This window comes from Phascolarctos cinereus, unplaced genomic scaffold (assembly GCF_003287225.1).
Source record: "Phascolarctos cinereus isolate Bilbo 61053 unplaced genomic scaffold, phaCin_HiC Scaffold_2;HRSCAF=192, whole genome shotgun sequence".
Taxonomy (NCBI): Eukaryota; Metazoa; Chordata; class Mammalia; order Diprotodontia; family Phascolarctidae; genus Phascolarctos; species Phascolarctos cinereus.
Window position 1 is genome coordinate 400724651 of NW_027555625.1, and position 25781 is coordinate 400750431.

The window sequence follows — 25781 nt, forward strand, 5'->3', positions numbered from 1 at the left end:
CACTGTGCTCTATGAGCAAAGGAGAATTTCAGTAGCTCAAAGAAAACATGACATGTGCAAATTTAGAGACATCTTCACTCGAAATATTTGTATGGACTATTTGTGCCCAACCTGGGGCAGAGCCTTCCAAGTTCATATTGGTTTGATATGCCATAGTCAGACGTACTGTACCCTGACCCCAATGTAGTGATGTCATTTTGGTCCTCTTTGAGAATAAAGGACAACCACCTAACCTATCTCATTTGATCCTCACAATTCTGGAAGATAAGTGCTATTATTACCCTCATTTTACAGTTGAGGAAACTGAAGTAGATGTAAGTTTAAGTGACTTGCCCACTTGGGTAGCACAGTGGATAAGTATTAGGGTTCGTATTTGAACTCAAGACTTCTTGATTGCAGCATTTTATCCATTGTGCCGCCTAGCTGTCACGTCAGGAGTCCTGAATGCAAGATGATCGAGTATTGCATGGAATGATGTCTTTCTTGTTGCGGTTGTTGTTGCCTTTGGATACACGATAAAAAAAAAACCCAACTCCTTTCATTTTCTAGTCATCGAGACCATGTGTACCATAATTTTGGGCAACTTCCCTTTGTCTTTTTATTTCATTTAAAGTGAAGATATAAGACCGATATGATTAAGTTTCCCTCACAGCACATCTACCTTTTAGTCACTGAACAAATATCTTATCTTTTTAAACTATTTATTTAGTATTTTATTTTTCCCCAATTACATGCAAAAACAATTTTTAACATTCATTTTTTAAAAATTTGAGCTCCAAGTTGTTTCATTTCCTCTCTCTCTCCCCCCCCCCTTGTTAAAAGACAAGTAAATTAATATAGGTTACACATGTGTAGTCATGCAAAACATATTTCCATATTAGTCATGTTATAAAAGAAAATATAGACCAAAAAGAACCCCCCCAAAATAAAGTAAGGGTTGATCCAAGACTGCTGAGCAAAGACAGCAACTCTCCTGAGCTCTCCCACCAAACCCTCCAAATACCTTTAAAAATGACTCTAAGCAAGTTCTAAAGCAGCAGAAACCACAAAAAGATGGGGTGAAATAAATTACCAGCCCAAGACAACTGGAAGGTCAGCAGGAAAGGTCTGTTATACCAGGGTGAAAGAAGAACACAGTCCAAAGCAGGCTGTGTCTGTGCAGACATGGCCCTAGAAAACCCACAAGCCTCAGGGTGACTGAGTCAGTGGCAGCAGTGGTAGTTTCCAGATCACTCAGCCCACAGATGCCAAAGAAAACTTCGAAAGTGAGCAGGAAAAGTCTGTAGCACCTGAGTGTGAGAGTAGAGTGCAGTCTAGTGCAGGTTGCACCAGCACAGACCTGGCCACAGGAAATCTGAAGCTAACCTTGGGAAGCACTGAATCAGAAGCAGCAGCAGCAGTGGCTGCTTCTGGAGCTCTCAGCTCACAGATGGTAAGAGGGTTGAAAAACAGGTCAAAAGGAGATTACAGGGGTCTTTTTGCTACCACTGAGGTAAGACTCTGTTGCTTTGCCCATACTCAGATCTGGGTCTCAGTCCTGGGTGGCAGTTCCAGGGCAAGGAGGAAGACTGGCACAACAAAGCTTGAGGCCTCAGTGGAAGGGGCCCTCCTAACAGGTCCAGGACAGAAAAGAGTGCCTGTGGTCACTCATAGACCACAGCACAATCCAGGAGAGAGGTAAACACCTTTCCTTACAGCATACCACCTTGGAGGAACTGAAAACTTACAGATCCCTAGAAGTAGATCTGAAAGCAGCTGCACAAAACCCCTGAAACTTGGAACACTGCCCTCTCTACCCTGGAAGTAGAGACCTACTTTCACAAACAATTAAACATCAAGTAATAAGCTGGGGAAATGAGCAGACAAGGGGAAAAAACACCTTTGACTGTAGAAAGTTACTATGATGACAAGGAAAATCAAAACACACCCTCAGAAGAAGACGCCAAAGGCAAAGCTTCACATCAAAAGCTTCCAAGAAAAATATGAATTGGTCTCAGACCACAGAAGAGCTCAAAAAGGATTTTGAAAATCAAGTAAGAAAAATGGGAAGAGAAATGAGAATGATGCAAGAAAATCATGAAAAATGAGACAGCAGTTTGGCAAATGAGACACACACACACACACACACACACACACACACACACACACAAAAAATACTGAAGAAACTAACAGAGTGGACCAAATGGTAAAAGAGATCCAAAACAGAGTGGACCAAATGGTAAAAGAGATCCAAAAAGCCAATGAGGAAAAGAATGCCTTAAAAAACATAATTGGCCAAATGGAAAAGGAGATACAAAGGCTCACTGAAGAAAATGCTTCCCTAAAAATTAGAATGGAGCAAATGAAAGCTAATGACTCTTTGAGAAAATAGAACCAAAAGAATGAAAAAATGGAAGACAATGTGAAATATCTCATTGGAAAAACAACTGACCTGGAAAATAGATCCAGGAGAGGTAATTAAAAAATTATTGGACTATCTGAAAGCCATGATCAAAACAAGAGGCCAGACATCATTTTTTCAAGAAATTGTCAAGGAAAACTACCCTGATATTTTAGAACCAGAAGCAATAATAGAAAAGGAAAGAGTCTACCAATCACCTCCTGAAAGAAATCCCCAAAGGAAAACTCCTAGGATTATTACAGCCAAATTCCAGAGTTCCCAGGTCAAGAAGAAAATATTGCAAGCAGCCAGAAAGAAACAATTCAAGTATTGTGGAAACACAATCAGAATAACACAAGATTTAGCAGCTTCTACATTAAGGGACCGGTACAGGACTTGGAATATAATATTTTGGAGGGGAAAGGAGATAAAATTACAACCAAGAATCACTGCATAATCTTTTAGGGGAAAAGATGGACATGCAGTGAAATAGAGGACTTTCAAGCATTCTTGATGAAAAGACCAGAGCTGAATAGAAAATTTGACTTTCAGATACAAGACTCAAGAGAAATATGAAGAGATAATCAGGAAAGAGAAATCATGAGAAACTTATTAAGGTTGAACTGTTTACATTCTGCATGGAAAGATGATATTTGTAACTCATGAGTCCTTTGTCAGAATTAGAGTAGTTGGAGGGGAAAATTATATGTATGCATATAGATAGATAGATAGAGGCCTCAGGGTGAGTTGAAGATGAAGGGGTGATATCTGGAGAATAAAATTAAGGAGTGAGAGAGGATTATATAGAAAGAAGGAGAAAGGGAGAGGTAGAATGGAGGAAATTATCTCACATAAAATGACAAGAAAAGGCTTTTACAGTAGAGGGGAAGTGGGGAAAGGTGAGAGGGAATGAATGCATCTTTTTCTCATCAGATTTGGCCTAAGGAGAGAAAAACATACACACTCCATTGAGTATGGAAATCTATCTTACCCTACAGGAAAATAGGGAGGGAAGGGGACAAAAGAGCAGGAGGATGATAGAGGGGAGGGCAGATTAGGGGAGGGGGTAATCAGAAGCAAACACTTCTAAGGAGGGACAGGGTTAAAAGAGAGAATAGAACAAATGAGGGATGGGATAGAATTAAGGGGAATATGCTTAGTTTTTAACAACATGAGTACTGTGGAAGTGTTTTGCATGACTACGCGTGTATAACCTGTATTGAGTTGCTTGCCTTCTCAATGAGGATGGGTGGGGAGGAAGGAAGAGAGAAAATTTGGAACCCAAAGTTTTAAAAGCAAAAGTTAAAAAAATTGTTTTTAGATGAAACTGGGAAAAAAGATATATAGGAAATGGGATATAGAAATCTATCCTGCCCTACAGGAAAATTGAAGAGGAAGGGGATAAGAAAAGGGGAGGGGGCAGAGATAGAAGGGAGGGCAGACTGGAGGAAGTGGCATTCAGAGTACATGCCATTTTGGGGTTGGAGGAGCAATGAGATGAGGAGAAAATTTGGAATTCAAATCTTATGGAAGTGAATGTTGAAAACTAAAAATAAATTAATTTTTTAAAAAAGTGAACAGAGACAGAATGTGCAGTGCAGAGCACTGTAATGTAGTGGTGTCAAACTCACAGCCTTTTAGTTGTTTCCTAACCATACCATATTAAAATGTAACTAAGAAATATTTAACAAAATAAATAAAAAATAACAATACAACATAGTGTTAATTCGTTTTTCTAAGTCGTCATGTAGCCCCTAGAAATGCATTTCTATTTGAGTTTGGAAAGTGGATATTGTAATGGGAGAACATTGGATATATAACACTTTAATTGGAGACAAAGATCTTAAAACTATTGACTGTGTCACTATGGGGAAGTCACTTAACCTCTCTGATCCTCAGTTTCTTCATCTATATAAAATTTATTAAGGTAATAGTATTTATAGCATATATTTCACAGAATGGTGGTGAATAGAGTACTTTGTAAAAAAATGTTGGAGTCCTATGAATGTGAGTTGCTTCTATCATTCAAAAAACTTGTGTATATTAAGGCCATACTTTCTTCAAGAAGTGATTAAAATTAATGTAATGTAAAGGCAAATACATCAATAAAACTTATATTTAACAACCTGAAGGTGTAAACTGTGGTAAAGGCTGAAGCAAATTTCAAAAAATTAAATTGTCTGTACCTCAACAGAAAGCAGCTATAAACCTGCCTCTGTAAAAGGAGAAATTAACCTAACAATCCACAGTGGAAAAACAAAGTGGATAAAAAATGCAGATTGTTCAGGCAATGATATGAAGCTAGATGAGCCAACTGTAAAGTGACTCCATTCTTCATTCATGTGCAGAAGGATAAAGAGCTAGGCTAAGAATGCAGTAGTCAGAGATGATGAAATTAAAGTCTGGGGAAGGGGGGAAGCCTAGTATTTTCAGTGGCAGCAAATCATTACTTTTAAGTAAAAACCATTCCATTTAATATCAATATTCTTTCAGTGATACTCTATGGCTGTGACTCATAGAACATAATGATTTCAATGATCAATAATCCAACTAACAATGAAAATGTTATGCTAGGTATAAATAAGCAAAAAGTAGTGTAAGACATCTTTATGGCTATGTAGGGATAAAAAAGTTGATTGATGAGAGAGATTGCCAGAATGAGAAGTAATAGATGGATAGCCTAAGGGCTATGTTGGTTGCCACAAGATAATAAAAGAATGAGAAAAGTGCCCTCTTCTGAATTAGGAAGATCTGGTATGGAAGACTTACAGGAAACTATGAGCAAGAACAACATAGGATGAGAAGACATGAAGCCATTTACTCTCAGACATTGGTGCTTGGGGGGTAGCCACACCACCTAAATCATGGTTACAGCAAAATATCCCTTATTTTCCCAAGCAGATGGTAAACCTCTTGAGGGTAGAATTCGTATATTTTCTTTACTTTCTAACTCTTAGCACAGTGTCTTACACATAGATACAAATTAATTATTGATGGACAACATCATAATCATTACTTTAGATAAATTTAGACTACTTTATCACTGAAAAATGAAATATCCCTCTACAACAGAGATAAATATACAGAGAATTATTACATGCTTTACTCATTTTCTATTAGCCCACATCTAGTGTAGAGACTAAAAGATACTAGTAACACATACTCTTTACAAAGATAAAACCTTCCAAAATACCTTTTTTGTTTCCTTTCCTCCCTACCAAGTAGGCTATGAGCACAAGGCTGTCGATGTTTGTGATCATCTTAATGAGATCCACAAATTAAGATAAATTAGGGTTGCCACCATTCATAGAGGAAAAAAGCTATGTGGATTCTGTACTGTGTCTACCTTATCTATTTCCCTGACTAGGCACAAACATATGGGATCACATTTGCATAACCCTACTTCTGAGGGTCCAAAAGAAGTGTGCTGTGCTTGAACTAAAACTTAATGAATTCATAAGACAAATCTTCTTTCTAAATAATTACAGCCTGAAATTCACTGGTCTTAAAGGCAATAAGAGAAAAAAAGTCATGGAGTAACTCAAAAGAAAGCAGTCTTCTTCTTGACTACTTATTAGAAAGCAGGAAGGCATACAATTATATGTCTAGGATTGACACTATCATATTTTACTAGCAAAATTGACTGATATGAAAAAATCCATAAAAATATTTCCTGATCTAAATATAGTTTTCTCAGGGGGAGCTAGAAAAGAAACTCAGTTTTTCCCCTAATTCCCTGAGAGGAACAGGTAGTAGTTCCTGTTGAGTAGATATCCAGAACATTGGAAGTAGACAAAATATGAAACTACATGAAATGATTACACTTTGGCCACACTTCTGAAGCCCCTTCCAATTCTAAAAGTCTCTGATCATTCTTAATAAGTGATAGTTTGAGGAATCAGGTATACTGTAGTGGAAATAGCATCAGATTTGGATTCAGAGAAAAAACTAGGTTTGGCTTTTAACTCTATCTCTTCTTAGCCATTAAGGAAAAACCCTTAACCTCTTTGACTTCAATTTAATCATGTATGAAATAATAAGGAAAGAGACTATGGCATGGTGGAGAGAGAGCCAAACTCCATGCTACCAGGCAGAGAAAATGTTAATCCATACTGACAGTTTTCTTCCTAGGATTTCCTTATACTAATGAAATCACAGATTCACTACTCACCCCTTACCATTCCTGTACAAAATAAGAATAATAGTAGAATGCATTCACAGTTTCACAGAGTAGTTGATTGGGTCAACAACAATAATTCACATTTCTACAGTGCTTTAAGGTTGGCAAAGAACTTTCTTCACTAACAGCCCTTTGTGAAAGTTAAAAAACTCTGAATTAAGATATGTAAATTACTTTTTAAGCCATAAAAAAGTATGAAGTTTCAGTAATTATAATTATGCTAGGACCACTGTAGGTTAGAAAACAGCAGTAATGAGGCTAAGTTAATTAGAACGTCAGTCCCCGAACGGACCAGCTAACTCCCTTTATTCTATGGCCATAGATAGCACCTCTATCTTTGTCATAATATGTTCTGTTATCTGCAAAGTGAAAGGGTCAGTATACATTCATCCCTACTATTTGATGGAAACAACAGCAACTCAAAACACATGCCCTACTGACACTATTTTACCTATACCATCAATATAGGTATTCTTTTTTGTTAAATATAAATGATAGCTAAAAATTATGCATGCAGGACTTAAGACAACCCTTCAATTCAACCTAAACCTAGAAAGAGAGCATGGAAAAAGTCAAATATTCAGGTAAATTCAATCAATTTTGATCGAGCATTTGCTAAGTACACGGTACTATGTTGTACATACAAAGATCAAATGAATGAAATTTTTTTTAAAGTCTTTTTTTTAAAGAAATTTAAATTATGGTTTATGGGTATTAGGGGGAAAAGGAGATTCCAAAAGTACAAATATAAGCAAGAAAAGGTCATTTGAAGGAGAGAATATTTGTGCCTGGGAGGTAGGTTGCAGGAAAGGCTAGGTGAATGAAGTTCTCTGAACCTTGAATGAAGCTGGAGATGATAAAAGTTTAGAAGTGTTTCCTGACGTGAGAGGTTGCCTACTTGATGACATGAAGAGAGGAGACGGAATGCTAAGTTCAAGGAATAGCTAGTTGGGATGGAGTGCAGAAAGCTTTAAGGATAATTGTATTAAATTCTTGGAGAGGGAGGATAGAGCAACATTGTGGGAAAGTGTTATATTAAGACAGATTTGCAAACTACATAATGAGGAAGCATGTTTGCAGAGCGGGGAAGCCTAAGAAGCTGAGAACACGATGATTTCCACACATTTTTTCAGACCTTAAATACAGTAGAGTCTGCACATTCAATTGAGAGCCAAGTCTACAAGAGCTTTAGTTTCCATAAAGTGTTTCAAAATCAGAAAGTAAGTGCAATAATATCTGGTATTTTAAATTGTTACAGAACTGACATAATCATTTCTTCGGTATGTTGCAATAGATAAGCAAACTTTCTGATTGTATAATACATTAAGTACAGTTTAGGGGGAAACTATATAATTATATATTACCAGGAATATGCCTCATATGCTTTGGTATCGTAATTGATGAGAGAAATATACGCACTTAGAAGTAACAGAGATTCTTGAAGTAGATTGAGATTCTGAATGGCATGAGAAACCCTCCTGTATTCCTTTCTTTCTTTTTCTTTCTTTTTTTTGCCATGGTTGAGCTGTCTTATTTCTTATTTATTACATGCATTTTTCATCTCATGTCATTTTGGTCTGCAATGTCTCAAACCAGTAACACTTCAGCCCCACTGCTATGTTTAAAATGATGACCTAAGTGATTACTTGTGGGTATATAACAGCACAGAGACACACGCACATCTGTCGTGTTTCTTGCTGGTCCCCCAACATTTAAGGGGCTGTTCTGTTAGCTCCATTTAAAATAACTCAGACAATGGTGATAGGTATTTGTGATACTTCTGAGCTCCTGGATGAGAATGTTAACTGTGTATCTTCTTACTGTTTTAACTCTATGTCTTCCAAACTGATTGTTTCTGCATGTTAATAGAAAAACAAAAAAAGGGAGATAGATAAAGAAACCAAGGAACCTTGGGGGATGACTTGATTGCCCCCAACATTTGTCAAGTCAAAAATATTGCAGGGAAGAAAATGATGATCTTTCTAGACATTGACACACAAGCAGGGATAGCAGCAAGAGCAACAGGGGAGGGATTTGGGGAAAGAATTACAAATGGAAAAATCTATTAATAAAAGGAGCATGCTTAAAGTTATTCTATTTTTCTAGCTGAGGTCAGAAGGAGCTGTTTTGTTCAGTAAAGCTTTAATGCTTTATGAACACACAGAAAAGCTAATCCCAGGCTAGTTAAAAATGCCAAGTTCATGCAATAGCAAAAAGAAACGTTATACAGCTTATGCATTTGTGAAATAAAATACAAGAAAGATATTATAAAATATGTTGCTGTATATGCTAACAGGTTTTTGGAAGAAGTTTCATTCTGTTTATAATCAAAATGCAGATATTGGCTGACATATAGTGGGAATATATAAACAGAGAAAAGAAGAGTAAGTGAAGGTGTGGAAGATTAAGCAGTGTATTGTATAATTTATGAACCCCTGGAAAATGATAGAGTATAACACAAAACAACTGAGTCTCATTATCTGTGGAATACATGGGAAATGGAGTATACTTGAGTTGTAACCAAGCTATAGAAATAATATTTTTAAACTGCAATTAGATTTTCCACCAAACATTTTGTGAGGTTAAAATCAAACATAATTTGTGTACACCCTGCATCAAATAGTTCAGGATTTCTGCAAATGAAACCAGGATAGAAGGAAGTCATCTAAAAAAAAAAAAGAAATCTTTGTTCTTTTGTCCCTCCTTTGCCATCATCTTAACTGAAGTTTCACTTGAGTGATTTCATTTTTCTTTTAACTGAGTCAGGGCTTTTAACATGTGTAATTAATAAGACCTCAACATTATCATACAATTGGGCTACCTGAGGATATTTATAATATGATCCAGGGAAAGACATCAACTGCCATGCTCCTCTTGTATTTAAATACTGGATAAAAGTGTATCATTTTATAATAGGCATATATGCGGTATCATGATTTGAATACTTTCTGTTACTTTGTTGGCATTTATTCACTTTGATCTAATTTACTAATAAATGGTACTCTGTGTCTATTTGGGGGTCAAATGAGTATAGAAGTTATTTCCCAAAATAAAGAAGATAGACCAATACCTTTTTCCTTCTATATTTATTTTATAATTGTTCTCTTGATTTGAGGACTCATATTCAATCATTGATTTGTTTCAGATGCCTTTGTGAATATGACTTGTGCTTGTTACTTTAAAACAATTTGATGAGTTTTTCTTGGTGTGATAATGGGAATGTCCATTACTTAAAAATGAGCAATGGAAAGGGGGTAATCAGAAGCAAATACTTCTGAGGAGGGACAGTGTCAAAAGAAAGAATAGAATAAATGAGAGGGCAGGATGGGATTAAGGGAAATAGAGTTAGTTTTTCACAACATGCCTACTATGGAAGTGTTTTGCATAACTTGCCTTTTCAATGAGGGTGGTTGGGGGGGGAGGAAGGGAGAAGAATTGAAACCTAAAGTTTTAAAAATGTATGTTTTAAAAAAAGTTTTCATATGCTATTGGGAAATAAGAAATACAGGAAATGGGGTACAGAAGTCTGTCCTGCCCTACAGGAAAATAGAAGGGGAAGGGGATAAGAGAAGGGAGGGGGGAGAGATAGAAGAGAAGGCAGACCAGGGGAAGGGGTGTTCAGAATGCATGACTTCTTTGGGTGGGGGGAGGGGTGAGATGGGGTGAAAATTTGGAACTCAAAATCTTGTGGAAGTAAATATTGAAAACTGAAAATAAATAAATTTATATTTAAAAAAATGAGCAATGGAAGGAAAGAAATGGTCAGGGCAAGGAATGGGATTTAGCCCTAGCTGTGTAAGTACAACTTCCTACTGGTAACATTACATCCCAATTATTTGACCACTATAGGTTTGAAAGTTATTCCAAGAGGATCAAAGAAATGAGTAGGTGATTGAAATTACTCAAGTGAAACATCAGTTAAGATGATGGCAAAGAAGAGACAAAAGAACAAAGATTTCTTTTTTTTTAGATGACTTTCTTCTATCCTGGTTTCATTTTCAGAAATCCTGATCTAATATTGCTTAAGTACCTTCTTATATAATAGCCATTATGCTTATGTACTGGGCATGCAAAGAATAAAAAAGTCACTGCTGTATTAGAAAACAATGTGTACACAAAAAACTAAAGAATAAAAAGAGACAAAATATACAATGTGAAACTACATTATAAGTAGTGCTAGCATTACTACAATCAATTTACAGATAAGGAAATTGAGGTTCACAAAGGTTAAATGATCTTTAATTATCTGAGGTCACTTGCAAATTTTTTTAAGGTTGCACTTAGGTTTAAGAATTTTTACTGGAACCCATATTTCATTGCTCTGTCTTTTGTGTATTTGTAAGTATATGATGAAAGGGATCCCAGAAGCCTTCTAGTCCAACCCCCTCATGTTATAGACAAAGAAAGTTCCCATGGAAGTCAAGAGACTTTCCTGAGGTCACACAGCTAAAGGATAAAACTAATCTTTAAAGCACTCTGTGCTCCTCTGCCATTAGCCTCAATATGTGTGGTAGGGATATATGGACTGATATATGGATTTGTGTTTGGGGCGGGAGTGTTTCAGACCAAGCTCTAACTGGCTCCTGACAGCTGACTATTAAATTTTACCTAAGAAATAAGTGAATGTTAGGAAAACATGGGAAGACTTGAAATTATGAAGGAAGATGTCCACCTTCAGAGAAACAGATAACAAATGGAGATAAGAATAGTATGGTCTTACATGTATATGAGTGTATATGTATATGTTTTATACATATCCATCTATGTGTTTATGTATACACACTGAATTGTAGCCTTCTTGGGGGGGGGAAGTGAGGGGGAAGGAAGAGAAAAAATAATGTAAAAATGCATATCAGAGAACAAAAGAAAACCTACAAGGAAGCAAAGAAAAGCTGGGCAGCTTTGAAAACAATTTGTACTATTTATTATATAAGTTTTCTTGAAATGGCAATTTATTGTTTTATATCAAATCCTCTCTTATGTTCTACTGTGTACATGGCATTTTTTTTCTTCTCTCATTTTGTGTTTCAGTTTAAAATTAATAAAATTTACCAAAGGAAAAAAAATCAACCAATGCTACAATTTAGAGCCTGATTCATTTTGTTGTTGTTGATTGTCTAGACTTAAAAGGTGATGTTGAAAAATATTCGTGATGTAGATTAAACTTTAAAAGTGCATTGTGGAACATTCCTGCTCAAAACTAAATCTCCTCTTGCAACTGAGTTCCTGAAAGGAAGCAGCTAACATAACTATCAAAGGACCATGGATTCTAAAGAGATTGCTGAGGGTCCCCAGAATGTGCTCACCTGCAGCATCTGTCATGTTTGTCTCACAGACCCAGTGGCCATGGATTGTGGATAAAGTGTTTGCCTGTCTTGTCTCAGTGCAGGCCTGCACAACATATGGCCCATAAGTGTCAAAGAATTTTGGGGGGCCCATGAAGAATGTAAGATTGCCACTGTGCACTCTCCTATTTGTCACGTGACCCATAGCAACCAACCATCATCAGTCTGTCTCTATTTTAACCTATCTGTGGCCCAAAGAAATTTAGCCTATTTTAATTTTGGCGCCTACCTGCTACAAAGTTATGTGGGTCTAACTCCTTGGCTCCAGTGAAATTTCAATGCCTATCTCCTGCCCTAAGTGCAGAGAAATCTCCCAGTCAAGAGCTTTTAAAATCACTTTAAGGAAAATGGGAAAACCTACTTTGAGTAAAAGGAAACCTATTGTTGCAGGTAAACAACATCAGCAGAGGCCTGAGGGACCCAGCAAATGTGACAGACTCAAGGTTGTACAGATAATAAGACTCTACTCTGTGTATCCTGTTCACAAACCCAGAAACATGAGGCTCACACAATCTTACTCATAGGAGAGGCTGCTGAGGTCTTTGGGAAAAATCTCCAGGAGAATCTGAAACTGGTACATGGAAATACAAAAGATGTTCAGAAATCAGTGCTTGAGAAGAACAAGGCACCTCATTTGTGGATTGTTGTGTAGACAGAACAAGTGGAAATCTCAAGAGAAATAACTGAGGAAGAATTTCAAGAAATAGAGGAACTCCTAAGTGATGAAGAAGAGAAAGTCCATAGTCTTGTGGAGCTGGATGAGGAGAAGAATGAAAACCTTGAGCAGCTGAAGAGCACGAGGCCCAGCAAGAAATCCAAAATAGGGAGAAAAAAGGATGAACAATCTCCAACTGTCCCAACACAGAAATGACCTAAGGGAAACGGTCACAGCATTGGACGAAAAGTCTCAGATGTCATCTATAACCCTTCTGCAGAATTCAGGAGACACTGAGCAAGGGTTGCTCACTGTTGCTTCAAAGGCCAGAATCTTTCACACCGAACCTAAGCAATTCTTCTTGCGTTTATTTAAGCAAATTTCTGAGGAAATGTCAAGAATCTCAACTGTTGCAGTATCACTATAATACTATGAATTACTTGATGATGGAAAGAAGACTTTCACATCCGCAGATATTTCCTCAGGTCAGATGTATGTTCTTTATACCTACCTCTCAAGTCTCCACTACATGAATGAGAGAGACTTGTCTATTACACAACTGGGCATGGATGGCATTTCTGAGGAAGAACATGAATATTCCATTTTTGCCTGTTACTGTTTGCCAATTGGAAGAGAGAACTCATTTAATGATTTCCCTCCTCACTCCTCAATAGAATGCCATTAGGTATAGAGGTTTGGGCAAAACAAGCAGAGGTATTTCAGGATGATCCGGGAACGATATCACACTTTTTGATCTCATATGCACAAAAGGACGCTTAGTTAGGGAGAACTGGAAGCTGAATGCTTCTCTACCAGGGAAAACATCAATTTTGTTTTTGGTAATTAGAAAAGGGCAAACATGGTGGGATCTTGCATTATCTGCTCCTTAAATCAGCTAAGTACATAACAAATGTGATCTGATTCAGAAAATAATCTGCAAAAGCTTGTCATTTCCTCCTTCATATTTCCTTCCAGGATATCATTGATGAGAAAGGGGTGTTGGACTTAGAATGAAGGAAAGACTTGTTGGAATCCTACCCCTCAAGTAACTTCTAACTGTGGCCATGGACAAACACAGTTTGTGCCATGAGTTGATTCTTACAGAGTGTCACACAATATACATTGATAACTATTTTGTTTTTGTTTTTTTAATAAATAAAATAAAGGTGCATTATGCATTTATTTTGCAGAGCAAGCTATTAAGTGTTTACCAATACACTGCTGGTCTGAGGCCTTTATGTAGATCTCCTTTTATTGCTAACTAAATTGTAAAGAGACATAGATCATACAATAATGATAAAGAGCTTTGGTGTTTCTCTCTTAGACCTGGACAAATCTAACATAAAGAACAATGTAAAACTAAGCAAACAATTGCAGAATTTGAAGTACAAAAATGTGTGGCTTCCTTTGAATGGAAACATTAAAGAACACACCCACCTTAGGAACACATGGAACCTTTACAAAAAATTGACAGTGTATAAGAACACAAAGAAATTTCAAGTAATTGTTTAAAAGTAGAAATGTCAAATACATCCTTTACAGATCATAACTTATACACACACAGAAACAGTAGTCAGTACAAGGAGCAGAAACAAAAGACAGATTTAATTGAAAATAGTAATGAATTCCTAAATAATGAATGGACCCAAGAACAAAATATAAAAGCAATAAATAACTATATGGAAACAAAGATGATAAGAAAACATACCAAAACTTCTGAGATGTAGACAAAAGCATTCTTCTGAAGGAAAATTATATCTTTCAGACATAGATTTAAAAATAAGGAGAGGTTTGTTGAAATTGATTCGTAATTAAATTAGAAAAGGAATCAATAAATAAAGGAAAAATAAGTCCCAACATTGACATTTTGAAAATTAGAGGAGAAATAAAGTGGAAAGCAGGGAGATTATAGAACTAAAATTAAAACTAAGATCAGGTTCTATTTAAATTTTAACAAATTGATTTTTAAAAACTATAGCTAACCTGATTAAAAAGAAAAGGAGAAAATAAAAAATGAACAATGTGAATCAAAACAAATCTAGAAAAAATAAAAGGCCTTATCAGACCCTACTATGGATAGTTTTATGTCAACAAAACTGTGAATTTGAAAAACTAGAGCATTATCTGCATAATGCATAAAAATACCCAAATTAATAACGTCTAAAACATCTTAAATAATATAGTCTCACAAAAGGAAATTGAACTAGGTCTGAGGAACTACAAAAGCAATGAAAAACCCTGATCCAGATGGATTTACATGAGAATTCTATCTTACTATTGAAGAATTACTAATGCCAACATAGATTGATTTTTAAACATAGGAAACACATTACCGATCTAAATCATGGAAAGATAAAGATAAGAAAGAGAATTGTAGAGGAATATTATTGATCACTACTGTTTTAAAATTTTTATTAAGATTCTGAGAAAATTCTGAGAAACACAATTTATTGTTTATTATTGTTTATCCTCCCCCCCAAAAAAATTACATGTTTAAGTCAATTTTATACCCTGGTTGAGAGGATGGTTCAACATTAGGAAAACAAGTAGCAAAATAATATTAAAATAAAACAAAAACATCCAAAATTACATCATTATACTAATAGAAGAAGAAAGACCCTTTGTTAAACAATATGAATTTTAAAAAAAACTCAGAAAATATACCAAATGATCTATTAATATTATAAAAATATATATCTACAAATAAAAACTGGTATTTTATGCAATAAACACTAGAAACTTTCTCAGCTTATTTGAGAGTAAATAAAGGATGCCCCCTTTTCCTACTGTTATTTGACATAATTTTAGAAATGCCATCAGTAGCAAGAAAACAAGAAAAATATAGTGAAGCCATGAAGAGAGACAAAGAGGAAATAAAATTATTCATATTTCTGATGATTTAATGATTTACTATGACCATCCTATATTAATCATCAAAGATTCTTAAGGAACCACATTTCCATGTTACGTCTGAGCAATCGCCACATTATTCCATCCATCTCTCTCCTACTCATCCCTTTCCCACTAAAACTTGGACTCTGCACCAAACCTTAGACTCTAAAAGGTGAGTTTTGACTTATTTCTGGCCTACAACCAGGCTCCCATGTACATTTCCAGGCCATCTCTCAAGAATATTAGCTATTTGCCTTTCACTTCCCCTTAGAGAGCTGAAGAGCTATATGTTGTCTTTTGCCATTAGAATGTAAACTTTTTGAGGTCAAGGACTCTTTTGCTTGCTTATATTTATGTCCCTGTTGCTTAGCGTGGGGTCTGGCACATAGGAAGTGCTTAATAAGTTCTCTACTATTCATTCACTTCTACATATATAGTAATAACAGTATCAGGAGACAGTAATAGAAAATTTTCATTTAAAATAAAAACAAAATGTATTTAATACCCGGAAGTCAGCCTACCAATGGAAACTTAATAGCTTTATTAATACAATTACAAAACTCTCTTTGGGGAAATAAAGAACAAATTAAATGACTAGAAGATATTCAGTAGTAGTGGCTAGGCCACACAAATATAATAAAAATGATAATGTTACCAAAATTAATTTACAGATTTACAGCTCTAGATAAGACAAAAAATTCACCTGAAGGAAAAAAATCTAGGCTATTAATGGACTTAGTTTTTAAAAAGATATAAAATGAGGGGTGTGGCATTTTAAGACTACAAACTACATCATAAAAAGTTAGTAACTGAAATGATTTGGTGCTGGTTAAAAATTGAAAAGTAGTTCAATGGAATAAATTAGGTAAGTTAGAATAAGTAATAATTGAACTGAAAAATCCAGTGTTTTATGAATATGAAAACCTAAATTACCTAGGAAATAGCTTTCTATCTGGGAAAACTACTAAGAAACCTGGAAAGGAGTCTAGAAGGTATTAGATTTAGAGCAGCAGTTTATATCATATAGTACAATAAATTTGACATGGTAACGTCACTTGAATATGAAATATCATGCCATAAAATCATTACAAAGAAACAAGATCAGTTATGGCTATCAGATAACTTCTTAACCAAAAAAAAAAAATTGAGAGATTATTATAAAAGATAAAATGAATAATTTTAGTGTCATAATCTGTAAAAGCTTTTGTATAAATAAAATGAATGCTACTATAATATGAAGGAAAATAATAAACTTTAAAAATGTATCAAATATTTCCAATAATTAGGTGATGTTGAAGATAAATTGAAAACTAGCAGACGTCTATCATGAATTCAGGTACGGCTATCACAAATACAGAAAAGTTAAAAAAGAGATAAGCAGGCAAATAACATTATACAAAATGACATCATAGATAATGAATCAATATGAACCAAATAACATATGCACATAATGACATTATCAAAATATATAAATAATTTAATCTAATTGGAGAGAAAAATAGATGGTAAAACTATAATGATTATACATCTTAACATAGCCCTTTCAGACATAAATTTAAACAAAAGAAAAGCAAAAAAAAAATTAAAGATAAAAATAGAACTGTAGAAAACTTAGAGATAATACATTTTCTGGAATTTCTGAATAAGAATATGAAGGAGTTTATGTACCCATTATATGTACAATGCACCTTTGAAAAATCTAACCATGCATTGGAATATAAATACTTTAACAAAACTGTAGAAAAGCAGAAATATTAAAACATCATTCATAGATGATAATGCAACAGAATTATATTCAAAGATAGGCCCTATAGAAAGGGTTTAAAAGTAAATATAGATACTATATAATTTCTTTCTAAAGAATTTATGGGCCAAAGAAGCAATGGAAAATTTCATCAAACAAAATTATGATAATGATACATTAAAAATTTAAAGATACAATTTAAGTGTATATATGTACAGATATATACAAATATACATACATGAAGACATATTACAGTCTCATATATACATATAAACACTTTACTTTCATCAACAAAAGAGAAAAAAAGAAGCGATCAATGAATTGGGTATGCAATTAAGAAAAACTTCTACAACAAAAAATTAATAACAAAAATCCCTAAGTAAAAAAAAAACAGAATAAAAAGCATGAAATTTAAATGAGATCAATAAAATTGGAAGCAAAAAAGTGATTTAATTGATTAAAAAACACCTAGGAGGTAATTTTTACAAAAAAAAAAAACCAATAGCTAATCTGATTTTTTAAAAGAAAGCCAAATTTCCCTATTAAAAATGAAAAAGGAACTCACAACAATTGATGAGGAAATAGTAAAAAATGGAAACTTTTGCTCACTTATATAACAGATAATTTTGAGGAAATAGTTGAATATTTACAAAAATATACCCAGATTAACAAATGGAGAAATATGCTATTTAAATAATCTAATATTTAAAAAAATAATTGAATAAGCCACAAATGAATTTCTAAAAGAGAGGGAGGGAGCAAAATTCACTCAAGTGACCAAATGAATTTACAAAGGAATTCTATCAGACATTTAAAGAATGACTAATCCTATTACCACAAAATCTATTTGCGTACTAAGGAAAAAAACATTCTCCTAATATTTTCTATTCAAGCTTAGTCTTGAAACCTAAACTAAGGAAAGACAAAGCAGAGAAAGAAATTTACAGACTAATATCCCTAATGAAACGTGATATCAAAAAAATTAAATAAAATATTAGAAGTAGATTCAAACCACGTACTATATTTGAAAGATACATATTATGACCAGGTTTGGTTTTACACCAGGATTGAAAGTTCAGTTCAGCATAAGGAACATAATAATAATATATAACTTGCTAATAATATAAATAATAAAACATGATTATATCACCAATTATTGAAAACATTTGTTAAAACATCCAACAATCATTTCTGCTAAACACACCCACACACACACACAAAAAATCTCTAGAAATCATAGAAATAAATATAGCTTTCCTTAATATACTACATTATATTTGACTAACCCAAGAGCAAACATAATATGTAATGGCAAAAAAGTAGAGGTTTTTCAAATAATATAAGATGTAAAACAAGGAGATACATTTTGAATAATACTATTTACCAAGGTGCTAGAAATGTTATCTATAGCAATAGAATAAGAAAAACAACTTAATGGAATAAGCATGGGGAAAAGAAAACACAATTATTTATGTTTTATAAATAATAAGTTAGTATACTTAGAGAGCTTGAGCCAATTGAAATAAAAAATTGAAATAATTAATAGCATCAGCAGTGCCACAACATAAAACCACCTAAGTCACAAGCGTTCCTATATATATAGCCAACACCCATCAAGAAGAACTAGTAAGTGCGATTCCATTCAAAATAACTGCAGAAGCTGTAAAATACTTGAGTGTTATTTTCCAAGATCCAATCAGGGACTATATAAATCCAACTATAAAACCCTCTTTGCAGAAATAAAAACAGACCTAAATAATTTGAGAAACATTAATTGTCATGGGTAGGTTGAACCAATATAATAAAAATGACAAAGGTACCTAAATCATTTTACACTTCATTTCTGTATCAATTTCATTAATTTGACTTATTTCTGTATTTAACTCCAAAAAGAATATTTTATAGACCTGGAAAAAACAGTAATGCATTCCTGTGGTGGAGCCAAACATCAAGATCTCAAGGATTATAATGAAAATACAAAGTGGGAAGGTGGAGAGGATGCTTCTGAGTACCACATCTCAAACTATGCTACAAAGCAGTAATTCTTAAAATGATTTGATCCAGGAAAGGGGGGAAAGATGGGAAGAGGGTAAAGGAAGGTTTATGAGTGGAACAGATTTGGTACACAATATACAGAAACAAGCAAGTGCAATACAATAATGTTTGATAAACTTGAAACGCCTAGTTTTTGAGGAAAGAACTCATCATTTGACCAAAAAAAAAATTCTGGGAAAACTAGACAGCAGCATGGAAGAATTTTGATTTAAATCAATTCCTCACACTGTATAAAGAAGTTAATTCCAAATGGATACATAATACATATAGTTTTAAAAGTCATGGTACCCAAAAAAAAGTTTCATCATAAACCAATTACAGGGGCAAGGAAAACATTATTTTTCAGATCTTTGAATGGGAAAGAGTCCATGGTTAAATAAGGGAAAAGATAAAAGGTAAAATAGATAATTTTAATTATATACATTTTAACAGTTTTCAAAAAACTACTGTGATATAGTAAAAAAAAATTAGAATGGAAAACTAGAAAAATTAAGTAATGGATTGACATAGTGATGAGAGCAGAGTGAGAGTTGACATTTTTCTCCACCTCAATGTAACTTCCTTATAACATAGTAAACATCTTAAACTGAATTTTGATTGGGAAAGTCGAGAAAAAGCCACAGTACTTTTTTTAGGCCTGGACAGCTTAGGAAGACAGAAAGAAAGAACTGGGAACATTGGGGTTGGCTAAGAATGCAGCTGTGGCAGCAGCAGCAAGAGTGGGGATAGCACACAGGATTGAATCAACTATAGGTCTGAAAGAATCAAAGAAGAAAGAGATACCAGGGGACCACTAAACACATACTGGAAACACTAATGAATACCAGATGGCATTGTTATTGCCCATTACCCAGTATTTTGAGTCACAGCTCCAGGAAAGAGAGGAGCTGCTGGGAGGTGGTGGTGGGAGAGAGAGAGAGAGGGAGAGAGAGAGAGAGAGAGAGAGAGAGAGAGAGAGAGAGAGAGAGAGAGAGAGAGAGAGAGAGAGAGAGAGAGAGAGAGAGAGAGAAACAGAGTGATCCTAGCTGTTTACAGAGCAAGGAACAAGTTATAAAACTTAGATGGGGGTCTGAGCCCAAGAATGTGTGTGTAAAGGTGGTTGCTTCTGTTTTAACCTGTAACCCTGCACATAAGCTTGCAGTTGAATAACCAGACCAGGACACCAACACTAAAGTTAAGCAAAGCAGTTCAGTCTCTCTGAACCTGATGAACTTCCCAGTAGGCTAACAATGACTGAGTCCAGCAACAATCTACTAAAAGTCAACCACACATAATCCAACACACCCAAACCTGGGGCAGGAGCTTGCACAGCTCATAACAGAGAAGAGAACAAACACCTCCTGGATCATATCACCTTGGAAGCATCCAAAACTTGCATTACCCTCAGAATGAGCTGTGAAAATAGCAAAACGGCATAAAAAGACAGCTCAGGCAAGACACCATCTAAAAGTGGGCAGAGCCTAACACTAACATAAAGTCCAGAGTCAAAAAGGATGGAAGGATGAGCAAACACACACAAAAAGAGTCTGATCATAAAAAAGCTTTTACATAATGTAGCATAAAAGGAAGAGTTTATGTAATAGAAGGGGCAGTAGGCAGAGCAGCCATCAGTTGATTTCATTCTCATCTGAACTGATTCCAAGAGGGGAGAATAAATGTAGACGTTTAGTTGGGTACAAAAATTGATCTTTCCCAACATTTAAGTAGGGAGAAAGGGGGTTAAGAGAAAGAGGGAAATGATAAAGAGAGTAGATTAAAGGAGGCAGTGGTCAAAAGCAAAGTAAATCCTACCAGAGGGAAAGGAGGGGGAAATGACAGAGAAAAAGGAGAAGGATAAGCATGAGAAAATAGGATAGAGGGAAGTCCACAGTGGTGATTAGTACTGAGATTGTATATTGTATTAATTCACACATAAAATTGAAAAGGAGAGTAGAATGGATTAGAAACCAGAACCCAACAACATTTTGTTAATAAGAAACAGATTTGAAACAGAAATATATACAAATTGTTAAAAAAAAAAGGGGGGGGAGGGGGGCTGGAGAAGAATGTCTTATGCTTCAGCTGAAGTAAGAAGGAAAAGATGGCAAACATAATCTCAGACCAAGTAAAAATATAAATAGACCTAATTAAGAGAGATAAACAGGAAAACTACATTTGGCTAAAGTCACCATAGAAAATGAATTTGTATCAGTATTGAACATATGTGTACCAAATGGCATAAATTGCATATCCTTCAAGGATGAAACAGAGAGTAAAACTATAGTAGTAGTGGACTTCAATTTATGCTTTTCAGACCTGGATAAATATAATCATAAAATAAACAAGAAAGAAGTTAGGAAGACAGACATAGTATTAGAAATGTTATATAACCTAATAAAAATATGAGAGAATCCAAAAACAATTCATAGAAACAATCAGCAATTACAAAAAAGATGACAACAATGACACATCATAGCAAAATTTGTGAGATGTGGCCAAAGCTGTACTTAGGGGGAATTTTATATTTCTAATCTAATCTAATAAAAAAGGAAAAGAACATATCAAAATTTTGGATCTGCAACTAAAAAGGTAGACAAACAACAAATAAAAATCCCCAAATAAACACCAAAAATGAAAGGAGATATTAACAAAACTGAAAGTAATAAAATATGTTAAACTAATAAATAAAACTGGGAGGTTGAAGAAAAAGAATAAAAGTATTACCTAATTTGATCTTTAAAAAGCAAGAAAAAAATGTGACAATCTTAGAGAAATGGATACATATTTACAAAAATATAAGTTGCCCAGGTTAATAGAAGAAGTAAAATACTTAAATAGCCCCATTTCAGAAAAAGACATTTAACAAGCCATTGATGAACTCCCTAGGAAAAAATCACCAGGGCCAGATGAATTTACAAGCAAATTCTATCAAATATTTGTAGAGCGATTAATTCCAATATGATACAGACTATTTGGGAAAATAGGTGAAGAAGGAGTTTTACCAAATTCTTTTTATGACACAAATATGGTGCTGATACCTAAATCAGGAAGAGTCAAAACAGAGAAAGAAAATCATAGACCAATTTCCCTAATGAATATAGATGCAAAAATTTTAAATACAATGTTAGCAAATAGATTACATCAACTTATCATAAGAATAATACACTATGACCAGGTTGGATTTATACCAGGAATGCAGGGCTGGTTCAATATTAAGAGAACTATCAGCATAATTGATCATGTCAACAACAAAACTAACAGGAAGAACACGATCATCTGAATAGAAGAACAAAGCCCAACAACAAGAGATAGAAAGGAAATTCCATTCAAAGTTACTGTAGATGTTATAAAACATTTAGGAGTCTACCTACCAAAATAAACCCAGCAACTATATGAACACAATTACAAAACACTTTTCACACAAATAAAGTCAGACCTAAATAATTGGGAAAACATCAGTTGCGCATGGGTAGGCTGAGCTAATATAATAAAAATGACAATTCTAGTGGGGCAGCTAGGTGACACAGCAGATAGAGCACCGGCCCTGAAGTCAGGAGGACCTGAGTTCAAATCCGATCTCAGAACAAACACTTGACGCTTACTACCTGTGTGACCCCAGGCAAGTCACTTAACCCCAATTGCCTTTAAAAAAATACCAAAAAAAAATGACAATTCTACCTAAGCTAATTTACTTATTCAGTGCCATACCAATCAAGCTACCAAAAATTATTTTATAAAGCTAGAAAAAATAATAACAAGATTAATTTGGAATAACAAAAGGTCAAGAATATCAAGGAAACTAATGATAAAAAAAAGCAAGGGAAGGTAGCTTAGCTGTTCCAGATCTTAAATTGTATTATAAAGTAGCAATCATCAAAACTAAGTACTGAGTAAGAAATAGAATGGTGGATCAGTGGAATAGGTTAGGTATGCAAGACACAGTGGTCAATGGCTATAGTAATCTATTATTTGATAAACCCAAAGACCCCAGCTTCTGAGTTAAGAACTCACTATTTGACACAAACTGCTGGGAAAACTGGAAAAGAGTACGGCAGAAATTAAACATTGACCCAAATCGCACACCATATACCAAAATAAAGTCAAAATGGGTTCATGATTTAGATATAAAGGTTGATACAATAAGCAAACTAGGAGAGCAAGGAATAGTGTACCTGTCAGATTTATAAAGACCGGAAGAATTCATGACCAAACAGGAGATAGAGAACATTATGAAGTGCAAAATGGATCATTTTGATTGCATTAAATAGAAAAGTTTTTGCACAAATAAAGCCAATTCAACCAAGAGTAGAAGGAAAGTAGAAAACTGGGAAAGAATTTTTACAACCAGTATCTGTGATAAGGGCCTCATTTCTAAAACATATAGAGAATTAAGTCAAATTTATAAGAATACAAGTCATTCCCCAATTGATAAATGGTCAAAGGATGTGAACAGGCAGTTCTCCGATGAAGAAATTAAAGTCATCTATAGTCATATGAAAAAATGCTTTAAATCGCTATTGATGAGAGAAATGCAAATCAAAATAACTCTGAGGTACCATATCACACCTATCACATTGGCTAACATGACAAAACAGGAAAATGATAAATGTCAGAGAAGATGTGAGAAAATTGGAACATTAATGCATTGTTGGTGGAGTTGTGAAATGATCCAACCATTTTAGAGAGCAATTTGGAACTATGCCCAAAGGGCTATAAAAATGTGCATATCCTTTGACCCAGCAATAGCACTTCCAGGGCTGCATCCCAAAGAGATCATACAAATGGGAAAAGGACTCATATGTACAAAAATATTTATAGCAGCTCTTTTTGTGGTGGCAAAGAATTGGAAATTGAGGGCATGTCATCATTTGGGGAATGGCTGAACAAATTGTTGTATATGAATGTAATGGAATACTATTGTGCCATAAGAAATGATGAGCAAGCAGACTTCGGAAAAACCTAGAAAGACTTGCATGGACTGATGCTGAGTGAAGTGAACAGAACAGCATACACAGTATCAGTAATGTTGTGTGATGACTAACTTTGATAATCTTAGCCCTTCTCAGCAGTGCAATGATGTAAGATATCTCCAAAGGTCACGTGATGGAAAATGCTATCTACATCCAAAGAAAGATCCATGGAGTTTGAATGCAGATCCATGCATACTATTTACCATTTTTTTTTCTTTTGTTTTGTTTTGTTTCCTCTTTCTGGTGGTTCCTCCTATTGGTTCTAATTCTTCCTTACAACATCACTAATTTCACTAATGTGAAAATATATTTAAGAGGAATGTATATGTATAGCCTATTTCTGATTGTGTGCCATCTTGGGGAGGGAGAGGAAGAAAGAAAGAGGGAAGGGGAGAAAAATTTAAAACTCAAAAGCTTATCAAAGTGATTGTTGATAAATGAAAATAAAAATAAATAAAAATAAAATAAAATAACTGTAGATAGTACAAATATTTGGGAATCTACCTGCCAAGACACACACAAAAATGTTACAAAACATTTTTTACATAATTAAAGACTAAACCTAAAATTGAAATATTAAATCTAAACACTCTAAAAACAATTCTTTATACAATTAAATACTAAATCTAAACACTTGAAAAAATATTAATTGCTCATTTTTAGGCTAAGAAAATATAACAAAAATGACAGGACTACCTAAATTAATTTATTTATTCAGTGCTATACCAGTCAAACTACAAAATAATTACTTTCTATAGATAGAATAAAAAATAACAAAATTCATCTGGGTGAACCGATGGTCAAGAATATCAAAGGAATCCAGGGAGGAGTAAAAGACAGGGTGTTAGCAGTATCAGATATCAAACCATACTAAAAAGCTGTAATTATCAATTATTAATTTTGTCCTGAGTAAGAAACAAAGCAGTTGATCAGTGAAATAGATTTGGTACACAAATGAACATAGTAATCTTATGTTTGATAAACCCAAGATCCCACCTGTTAGGGTAAGAACTCATTATTTGACAAAACTGTTGGGAAAACTGGAAAGTAATCTACCAGAAACTATAGACCAACATTCACATTAATTAGCAAGAAAAGTTCAAAATGTGTGCATGATTTGGACATAAAGGATTATATCATAAGCAAAATATGGAGCATGGAAAAATAACCTGTCAAACATGTGTATAGTAAAAGAGTTCATGACGAGAGAGATAGAGAGAGGAAAGAGAAGGAGAGAGAAAGGGAGAGAGAGACAGACAGAGAGAGAGAGAGAGAGAGAGAGAGAGGAGTGCATAGTAGATAAATTGGATAATTTTGATTGTATAAAACTTAAAAGTTTTTGCACAAACAAAAAAAGCAGCTAAAATAAAAAAAATCAGGAAACTGGAGAAAATATTTGCAGCAAATTTCTCTGATAAAAGTGAGATTTATAAAATATATATAGTACTGAGTCAAATTTATAAAGAAAAAAAATGAGACATTCCTCAATCGATAAATGATCAGAGGCTATGAACAGGCAGTTTTCAGAGGAAAAAAATCAAAGAAAATCAATGGCCATATGAAAAAATCCCCTCTACCAAT

General features: G+C 34.3%; 1 long non-coding RNA gene and 1 pseudogene across 1 annotated transcript in view; one reads left to right on the plus strand and one right to left on the minus strand.

Annotated features, from left to right (window-relative positions):
* The window catches only part of LOC144455663 (uncharacterized), a 75442-nt gene that overhangs the window by 37746 nt on the left and 11915 nt on the right, over positions 1-25781 (minus strand). The gene's annotated exons all lie outside the window — the stretch shown is intronic.
* Positions 11823-13245, plus strand: LOC110212401 (tripartite motif-containing protein 5-like; annotated as a pseudogene).